The sequence below is a fragment of the Mustelus asterias genome, unplaced genomic scaffold, assembly GCF_964213995.1.
Source record: "Mustelus asterias unplaced genomic scaffold, sMusAst1.hap1.1 HAP1_SCAFFOLD_87, whole genome shotgun sequence".
Classification (NCBI taxonomy): Eukaryota; Metazoa; Chordata; class Chondrichthyes; order Carcharhiniformes; family Triakidae; genus Mustelus; species Mustelus asterias.
The window spans coordinates 1137678-1147173 of NW_027590140.1; the positions used below are offsets into that span (position 1 = coordinate 1137678).

General features: G+C 42.9%; 1 non-coding gene across 1 annotated transcript; it reads right to left on the reverse strand.

Annotated features, from left to right (window-relative positions):
* Positions 1 to 2590: 2590 nt before the first annotated feature.
* trnak-uuu (transfer RNA lysine (anticodon UUU)) lies at positions 2591 to 2663 on the reverse strand. The gene has a single exon. It is a non-coding gene; the product is annotated as a tRNA-Lys (tRNA).
* Between the last annotated feature and the right edge of the window lie 6833 nt (positions 2664 to 9496).

The following is a 9496-nucleotide window of genomic DNA, read 5'->3' on the forward strand; positions in this document are numbered from 1 at the left end:
CAAATAAGGCAGAGGAGAATCCAAAGAGTTTCTACAAATATATAAAGGGTAAAAGAGTGACCAGGGGAGAGAGTAGCGCCTCTTAAGAATCAACAAGGTCATTTAAGTGCGGATCCACAAGAATGGGTGAGATGCCAAATGAATATTACTTATGAGTATTTAGTGTTGGAAAAGGCAAACAATGTTCGGGAACTTAGGGAAATGAATAGTGATGCATTGAGGCGTGTAACAGAGAAGGAGGTGCTGGATGTCTGAAAGTGCATCAAGCTAGATACACCCCAGCGATCTGATGAAGTGTATTACATGACATTGTAGGAGGCTAAGGAGGAAATTGACTGTCCCCTAGCAGAGATATTTGAATAATGGACAGCTACAGATATGGTGCTTGAAGATTGGAGGATGGCAAATGTTGTGCATTTGTTTAAAATGGGCTGCAAGGCAAAGCCTGGGAACTACAGGCTGGTGAGCCTCATATCTATGGTCGGTTAGTTGTTCGAAGGCATTCTGAGAGACAGGATCTACAGGCATTTAGAGAGGCAAGGACTGATTAGGGAGACTCAGCACGGCATTGTGAGTGGAAAAAACATTTCTCACAAATTTGATGGAGATATTTGAAGGGGTAACTAATAAGGTACATGAGGGAGGTGCAATTGATGTTGACTACATGGACTTTAGCAAGGCCTTTGACAAGGTATCACACGGTAGGTTGTTGCATAAGACTCATTCTCACGGTATCCAGAGTGAGGTAGCCAATTAGATAGAAAATTGGCCTGACGACAGAACATAGAGGGTGGTTGTAGACGGTTGTTTTCTCAAGCTGAAGGCCTGTGACCAGTGGTGTGTCTCACGGATCGGTGTTGGGTCCACTGTTATTTGTAATTTATATTAATGATTTGGTTGAGAATTTAGGAGGCACAGTTTATAAGATTGCAGATGATAGGTGACATAGTGGGCAGAAAAGAAGGTTATCTTGGATTGCAACGGGATATTGATCAATTGTGCCAGTGGCCTGACGAATGGTAGATGGAGTTTACTTCAGATAAATGCGAGGTGATGCATTTTCGTAGATCGAACCAGGGCAGGACTTAATCAGTTAATGGTAGGGCGTTGGGGAGAGCTACAGAGCAGAGAGATCTAGGGGTACATCTCACTGAAAGTTGAGCCACAGGTGGACAGAGTGGTGAAGTGGGTATTCGGCACGCTCGGTTTCATTGGTTGGAACATTGAATGCAGGAGTTGAGACATCTTCTTGAAGTTGTACAAGACAAGTAAGGGCACACTTGGAATGCTGAGTACAGTTCCTGTCATCCTACTATAGAATGGATTTTTTAAAACTCGAAACAGTGCAGAAAAGATTTGCGAGGATGCTACCAGGACTTGATGGTTTGAGTTACAAGGAGGGGCTGGATATAAATTGACTTTTTTCTCTGGAGCGTAGGAGGTTTAGCGGTGATCTTCTCGAGGTCTATAAAATAATGAAGGGCACAGATCAGCTCGATAGTCAATATAATTGTTCAAAGGTAGCCGAGTCTAAAACTAAAGGGCATAGTTTTAAAGTGAGAGGGGAGAGATACAAAGAGGTCCAGAGGGGCATTTATTTCGCACAGAGGATGGTGAGTGTCTGGAAGAAGCTGCCAGAGGTAGGAGTAGAGGAGGGTACAATTTTGTCAGTTACATAGATAAGATGGCTATTGGGGGATATGGGCCAAACGTGGGCAATTGGGACTAGCTTATTGTTAAAAAAGGACGGCATGGACATGTTGGGCCGAAGAGCCTGTTTCCATGTTGTAATGCTCTATAATACTATGACTCTATGATTGTTAAATATGGTATGAAATGCCCCAGCAAAATAATCAGTTGAAGGGGAAATAAAGATGGTCAACAAATGTTGGCCTTGAGAATGAAATATATATATTGCATTAGCAATATTTTATGCAATGATTTACTCTCATTTTGTTTCATTTCATGTCAAACAGGGTGACGTACCCTGGTGTCTTATTATTTAAGACTTCAGTCCTTTAACTACTCAAACAGGTAAGATTCAGTCAGAGAAAACTGATCTCCTGTGAACCAAAAACAACATGCTGCAGTTGCTGCAACTCTCACCTCATAACAGAAAATGTTCGAAATACTCAACTGGTCAATCAGCGACTATGGAGAGGGAAACGGAATGATTGTTTCAGGTCGCTGACCTTTTCTCCAAACTGGAAGAATTTAGTGATTTAATCATTTACGAACAAATACAAAGTCAATGAAAATAGAGAGGGAGAGGAGGAAAGAATAAACGTTCCTGTGATAGAATGTAAGGCTGGAGTGATTGAATGTCAATGGGGATGATTAATGTTTACACTGACGCAATCTCCCAGATCTGCATTCTTATCTCAGGCTAAATGAGAAGAAAACTTCTCGCTGAATTAAGCACGAAACTCCTCGCCTTCCAGTGAAGAGGAGGCAGTTTTCAGTCATAAAACATTAACTTTGAGCTTAAAAAAAGCGGGATGGAGAAGGACTCAGTTTGAGCGGTGACACCTCCAGAGGATTGGAAGCATTGGAGTTCACCCAGGAATGGGGCAAAGTTTAAAAACAGCTGCGCCCAACGTGGGGCTCGAACCCACGACGCTGAGATCAAAAGTCTCACGCGCTCCCGACTGAGCTAGCCAAGTACGTTGAAGAGTTAGCATTCCAAATCCCCAAATCTATGGAGACAAATGTGTGTTTTTTTCCCCATCAGGTGTCTCAGCTTGTTCCAATTACAAACTTTACAATGAATCAAAAAATGGAGTTTAATTTAGATAAATGCGAGGTGATGCATTTTGGTAGATTGAACCAGGGCAGGACTTATTCAGTTAAGGCTAGGGCGTTGGGGAGAGTTACAGAACAAAGGGATCTAGGGGTACATATTCATAGCTCCTTGAAAGTGGAGATAGAAAGAGTGGTGAAGAAGGTATTCAACATGCTTGGTTTCATTGGTCAGAACATTGAATACAGGAGTTGGGACGTCTTGTTGAAGTTGTACAAGACATTGGTAAGGCCACACTTGAAATACTGTGTACGGTTCTGGTCAATCTATTATAGAAAGGATATTATTAAACTAGAAAGAGTGCAGAAGTGATTTACTAGGATGCTATCGAGACTTGATGGTTTGAGTTATAAGGCGAGGTTGGATAGACTGAGACTTTTTTCCCTGGAGGATAAAAGGCCGAGGGGTGATCTTATCGAGGTCTATAAAATAATGAGGGGCATAGATCAGCTAGAGAGTCAATATCTTTTCCCACAGGTAGAGGAGTCTTAAACTAGAGGGCATAGGTTTAAGGTGAGAGGGGAGAGATACAAAAGTGTCCAGGGGGGCATTTGTTTCACAACGAGGATGGTGAGTTTCTGGAACAAGCTGCCAGATGTAGTAGTACAGGCGGGTACAATTTTGTCTTTTAAAAAGCATTTGGATAGTTACTTGGGTAAGATGGGTATCGAGGGATATGCGCCAAAAATGGGCAATTGGGACTAGATTAGGGGTTTAAAAACAAAGGGCGGCATGGACAAGTTGGGCCGAACGGCCTGTTTCCATGCTGTAAATCTCTATGACTCTATGAGTCTGTAATTGACCTAGACATTCCCGAAGGTTGCAATGCATTCCTCTCAATAATCATTAACATCATTGTCATCTTTCACGTCTTAGATTCATATCCTTCCAAACATTGCAAACCGTCTTACATCTTTCACCTTAATATTCTTGTTCAAGTACTCCAGCCAGCAGGTGAAGCCATACAGCATGTACACTGTCAAACTGCGTCCCAATTTCAGACTTGTCATTGTGATTACCTCTCATTCTAAACTACAGAGAGAACATAGTCATCCAACTGGTTCTCTCCTCCCAGGAGACCGGTCTCACAATAGAAATCAACTCAGAGGACATTGATTACACGCAGACAGTGAGAGAATAGAAGGAACAAAGAGCAAACAGTGATCGATGCACAGACAGAGACTGAACGAAGCTGATACAGGTATAGAGCGACAACGAGAGACAGAGCAGACATCAACAACCCATCAGTAATACTATAGAATTCCTGCAATGCAGAAGGACGCCATTCGGCCAATCGAGTCTGCATCGACCAAATCCCACACAGGCACTATCTATATAACCCCATGTATTTACACGAGCAAGACTCTAAGGGGCAATTTACCGTGGCCAATGCACCTAACCAGCAAATCTTTTGATTGTGGAAGGGAACTGGATCAGCCAGAAATAACACAAGCAAACATGGGGAGAACTTACAAACTTGAAACAGACAGTTACCCTTGCGGGGAATCGAATGCGTGTCTCTGGTTTCTGAAACAGCAATGTTAACCACTCTGCCATCGTGACACCCCAATACATATCACTTACCTGGTGAAGGCGCAGCGCTCTGAAAACTTGTTGGCTTTATCCTGATGTTCTGAGACTTACTGTGCCCACACCAATTCAACGCCAGCAGCTCCACATCATGACTATACACACAGCAGCTTTCTGAACCCACAAGCATGGGTTCCTCTGAATTGACGAATAGGTGTAAAGTGAATATCCACAAGCGTCTTTTGAAGATGTTTTGATTTATGTTTGAGCATATTATGTTGATAGAACCCCTGCAGCGTGTCCTCAGGTTCTCAAACCAAACCTCATGTAACGCAATCCTGCCGTGTGCACGGAAAACAAACTAATAAACCCACAGCACCTAAATGAAGAATTGGGATTTGATCCCGAGACCTCCTGCAACTTTATGGATCTTAATACTCAAAGGGAGAATTATACCCCAAGACCTACGAGCCACCGAGTGGAACGCCGGTTCGGCATTGCATTCTCATTGCCATCCAAAACTGATCAGGCATCTGCAGTGCAAGGTGAAAGGGCTGAAAAAACGCAGGAAATCAGGCTGTGTGTGCACAGGGAAACAAAGATCAACTATCATCTCCATAACGTTTAATTTAAACTGGAAATGGTTAGAAATATAGGAAGTTTTAAAAAAGTGATATCGATGAGGGAGGAAACATAACAACAGTTGATGAGGTCAGGAGAGATTAAATGGGTGAAACAAAAAATCACAAAGTGATTACGCCACAGATTGAGGCCAGTCCGAAGTCCTTTACATGACTCACATGTGCTGTGGATAAGGGGGGACCTATCGATGCGTTGTACATAGATTGCACACCTTTGAAGATTGCAAATTACACTTAAGACCAGAGGAAATAAGATCAGAAGTAGGAAAATTCAACTCTTCGAGCCTGCTTCGGCATTAAATCGGTTCATGGCTGATCTCTCCCTGGTCTCAAATCCACGTCCCCACCTGTTCTCTTTCTTGAAATCATTTAATGATCCGGACTCCACCATGCTATGGGGCAGCAAGTTCCACAAATCCACGACCGTCAGCGATAAGGAGTTCCTCAACAACTCAGCAATACATCTACCGCCTCTCAACCTATACATGTGACAAAATCTGACAAAATGTCATCTGGACTCGAAACTTTGGTTCTATCGTTTCCCCACAGATGTGTCAGACCAGCTGAGATTTTCCAGCTTTTTTTGTTCTTTGTGCTCAGATTCCAGCATCCGAAGTATTTTTCTTTTATACACAAGCGACTTCTTGTCCTCGATTGCCCAATAAGAAGAAACATTTGGTCGACGTTTATTCTATCAATCCCGTTTAGGATTTTATATACCTCGATCTTGTACTCCTGATCGTCCCACAAAATCATCATCTTGTGGGACGATTTGACTCACTGTCCATTTCATGTCCCAGGGAACTCAATTGGTGTTCTCATTGGCCGAAGGAAGCACTGATGTTCCATCCAAACGGGACACTCTGACGGAGGATCTTGTCTCTTTTGAAAACGATCCTGGATGAAAATAAGAAGCGAAGGGGTATAGTTCGAAAAACTGAGTTCACCAGTTAACCTGGTAGTCCAGTGGTTTGTGTTCAGCACTCCCCCAGTGATATTTGGTTTCAACCCTCGCTCAGGAAGACAAGATTCATTGCTCTCAGCAAACGATTAAAAATAAGGTGATTTATTCTTCGATCGAAAGCAGATCGACTAGAATCAGCCGAGTGAGAATTGTAAATTTACATCAGAGCTGGAAATGTCACATGTGCAACAGTTCAAAAACAAACACAGAAAGAGAAGGACAGTGGTGATCTGCAAAGCGCGAACAATACAGATGGTGATGCAAGGAAAAGTCTGGATTATAATTGGTCAGGTTTTACCGATTACACTGTCAGCGAAATATGAAACTTTTCCCTCACTTTGCAATGAAAAGCATTTGGAAAGGTTTCTGTCCAGTTTCGACCCGTCGGAAGCGAAAGTGTTAACTGCAGTGGAGTGTTTGCTGTGTGTTGCCATTGGCTGAACACATCACTGTGTTGAACCAGAAGGTGCCATTTTGCAGGAGAAACTTGTTTGTGGTGAAAGTGGCCTGGCATGAAAATAAAAACAACAAAAGCAGCGTGGATAAAGCAAATTCCAAAACACGTAGTAAGTGGGATAGCTTGATCCTGGTTTCAGATGAAGCTCGGCACAACATCGTGGGCCGAAGGGCCTGTTCTGTGCTGTACTGTTCTATGTTCTATGTAAGCTGCTGCTCTGGGGATTAGAGATTGACACTTTCACTGATGGTTTGACTGCAGGTCAGTAAATGAAGATTTATTGCTCGCATCCAAACCGTGAAAACAGATGTCAGTTATTGCCTGGTGGAACATATCAAACATAACCTCTCCACGTGCCCCGAAGTGAAGACCCTGAGCAAAATTCAACAGGAAGTTTTCTTGTCATTTCTGTTAGGAGTTTGGGAAGCAGACGAGGTTACGGACAGTTAAATCGTGCTGGCCCTTTATTGCAGCTCATTGTGTTTCTGACTGGAGATGATTTATGTTGGTGGAACAGTTCGGATGAGTTGACTCAGTGAAGGTGCAGAGTTCATGACTGTGTTTCCCAACTCCATTGCTTCCAATATATTTCAGTAAGAATATCAGTAAATTGCATAATTAGCATGCATGTCACTGTGGTAGCGTGGCCGAGCGATCTAAGGTGCTTGATTGAAGCTTCATTATCTGCGGCGCTGTGATTTCGAGTCCGAGTCCCACCACGGCCAGACTCGATTTAAGCTTTGGTCCTTTCAGCTGAATTCTAACAGCTCAGATATGTTTCCTCCCTGCTGGATTTCACTTGTTTTAAACGTCCTACATGTCTAACCATTCCCAGCGTTAATGAAAATCTATGGAGGTGAAAGATAAGCTTTGTTTCCCTGTGCACACTCTGTATTACTTACTGAGATTTTTCCAGTTCAGTGCAGATGTTTGAACGCTTTGGATGGCAATGAAAATATATGTGATTGACTTGCATCTTTCACGATTGCCTGTTCGTCTAAAGCTATGATTCCTGCTTTAAATGCTAAAATCTGCAAGCTTACGTGAGGCTACTGTTCAAATCCTTTGCAGGCCCTCATTTAGCTGTTGTTTCGCATTGGACAAGACAAAGATTTTGGTAGTTTCTTTCCGGTGCACATGGCAGGATTGGTTTACATGGGGTATGATTTGAGAACCTGAGCAAACACGACAGGGATTCTGTCAGCACAACACACTCACAAAGAATCAAGACATTTTCAAAAGGTGACTATGTTTTCGGACATTCACTTACTTATTATTCACCAATTCAGAGGACTGCATTCTTCTGGTTTCAGACAGCTGTTGTGTGTATATTGGGTTGTGGGTGTCTGCCTCACTCTCTGTCCCTCTCTGTCTCTTTTTGTTGCTGTATACCTATCTCAGACTCTTTCACTCTCTGTCTCTCTGTCAGTGCATCGATCACCGTTCCCTGTTTTGATCTATGGTCCTTCTATTCTCTCGCTGTCTGTGTTCAATCAAGATTCATTGGATTGATTCATGTGATGATGAGGTTGCCCTGGGAGGAGACATTCAGTGGGACGAGTCTGTTTTCTCTGCAGATTAGAATAAAGAGAGGTATTCGGATTAAGAAGTCTGAAAAAGGCGAGACAGTTTGACTTCGGACACACTGAGACGTTGTTTCGCCACCTGGTTGAAGTATTTAGATCAAAAATATTAAGGTGAAAAATGTAAGAGGAATTTGCAATGTTTGGAAGGAGGCGCAGCTAAGAAGTGGAAGATGTGTATGAAGCTATTGATGATTGAGAGGAATGCATTCTAACCTCAAGGATGCTGTAGGTTGATAAATTGTAAATTTTGTAATCAGAGCAAGTAGAGACACCAGATGGAAAAGCCATATTTGTCTCCACGCATTTTAGGATGTGGAGTACCAGTTCCTGTATGTGCCCGGCTAGCTCAGTCGGTAGAGCATGAAACTCTTAATACTAGGGCCGTGGGTCCAATCCCCACGTTGGCCGCAATTATTTTTAAACTTTGCCGCATTCCTGGGTAAACTCCAGCTCTCCATTCCTCCGGCAGTGTCACCGCTCAAACTGAATCTTTCTCCATCCCGCTTTGTTAAACTCACAGGTGTTGCTTTCTGAATTAAAGTTGTCTCTGCTTCCCAGGAATTCGAAGATTTTTGTGCATAATTTGGCGAGAAGTCCTCTTCTCATTTTGCGTGAAATTTGTTCCCAGGTTTGGGAGTTTGCGTCAGTGGAAACAATAATCATCCCCATTGTCAGTCAATCACTCCATCCTTAAATCCTATCACAACGTCCTTTGACCTTTCATCCTCTCAGTCTATTTTCCTTGACTCTGTATTTGCTCGTAAATCATTAAATCTCGAATGTATTTCAGTTTGGATAAAAGGTCAGCGACCCGAAACATTCACTCTATTTCCCTCTCCATTGACGCTGGTTGACCTGCTGGGCGTTTCCAACATTTTCTGTTTTGATGTGGGATTGCAGTAACTGCGGTATCTCTTTTTTTCTTTGGATCAATGTGGATCAGTTTTCTTCGACTGAATCTTACATATTGAAAACATTAAAGGTCTGAGGTTTTAAAAAATAAAATACAAGGATGTGTCACCACGTTTGACAAGAAATGGAAGAAAATGAGGATTAATCATTTGAAAAGATGTTCCAAATTCAATATATATTTTGCAGGGGGTCCACATACGGGTGCCATTCACTCACTCACCTGTCCCAATTTAAACAAGAGGTGGGACGGTGAAGTCCAGATTGCTAAGTGTTACACCATGGAACCGACAGCACTCTGACCGAAGATACTAGGCCACCCGCACACTCACACAGAAACACACACACACGCTTATAGGCAACTAGTTACACCGGGGCATCGGGAGGATGGCGGGCTTAGTTATGAGGAGAGATTGGGTAAACTGGGGTTGTTCTCCCTGGAAAGACGGAGGATGAGGGGAGACTTAGTAGAGGTGTATAAAATTATGAAAGGCATAGATAGGGTGAACGGTGGGAAGCTTTTCCCCAGGTCGGTGGTGACGTTCACGAGGGGTCATAGGTTCAAGGTGCAGGGGACGAGGTTTAACACAGATATCAGAAGGACATATT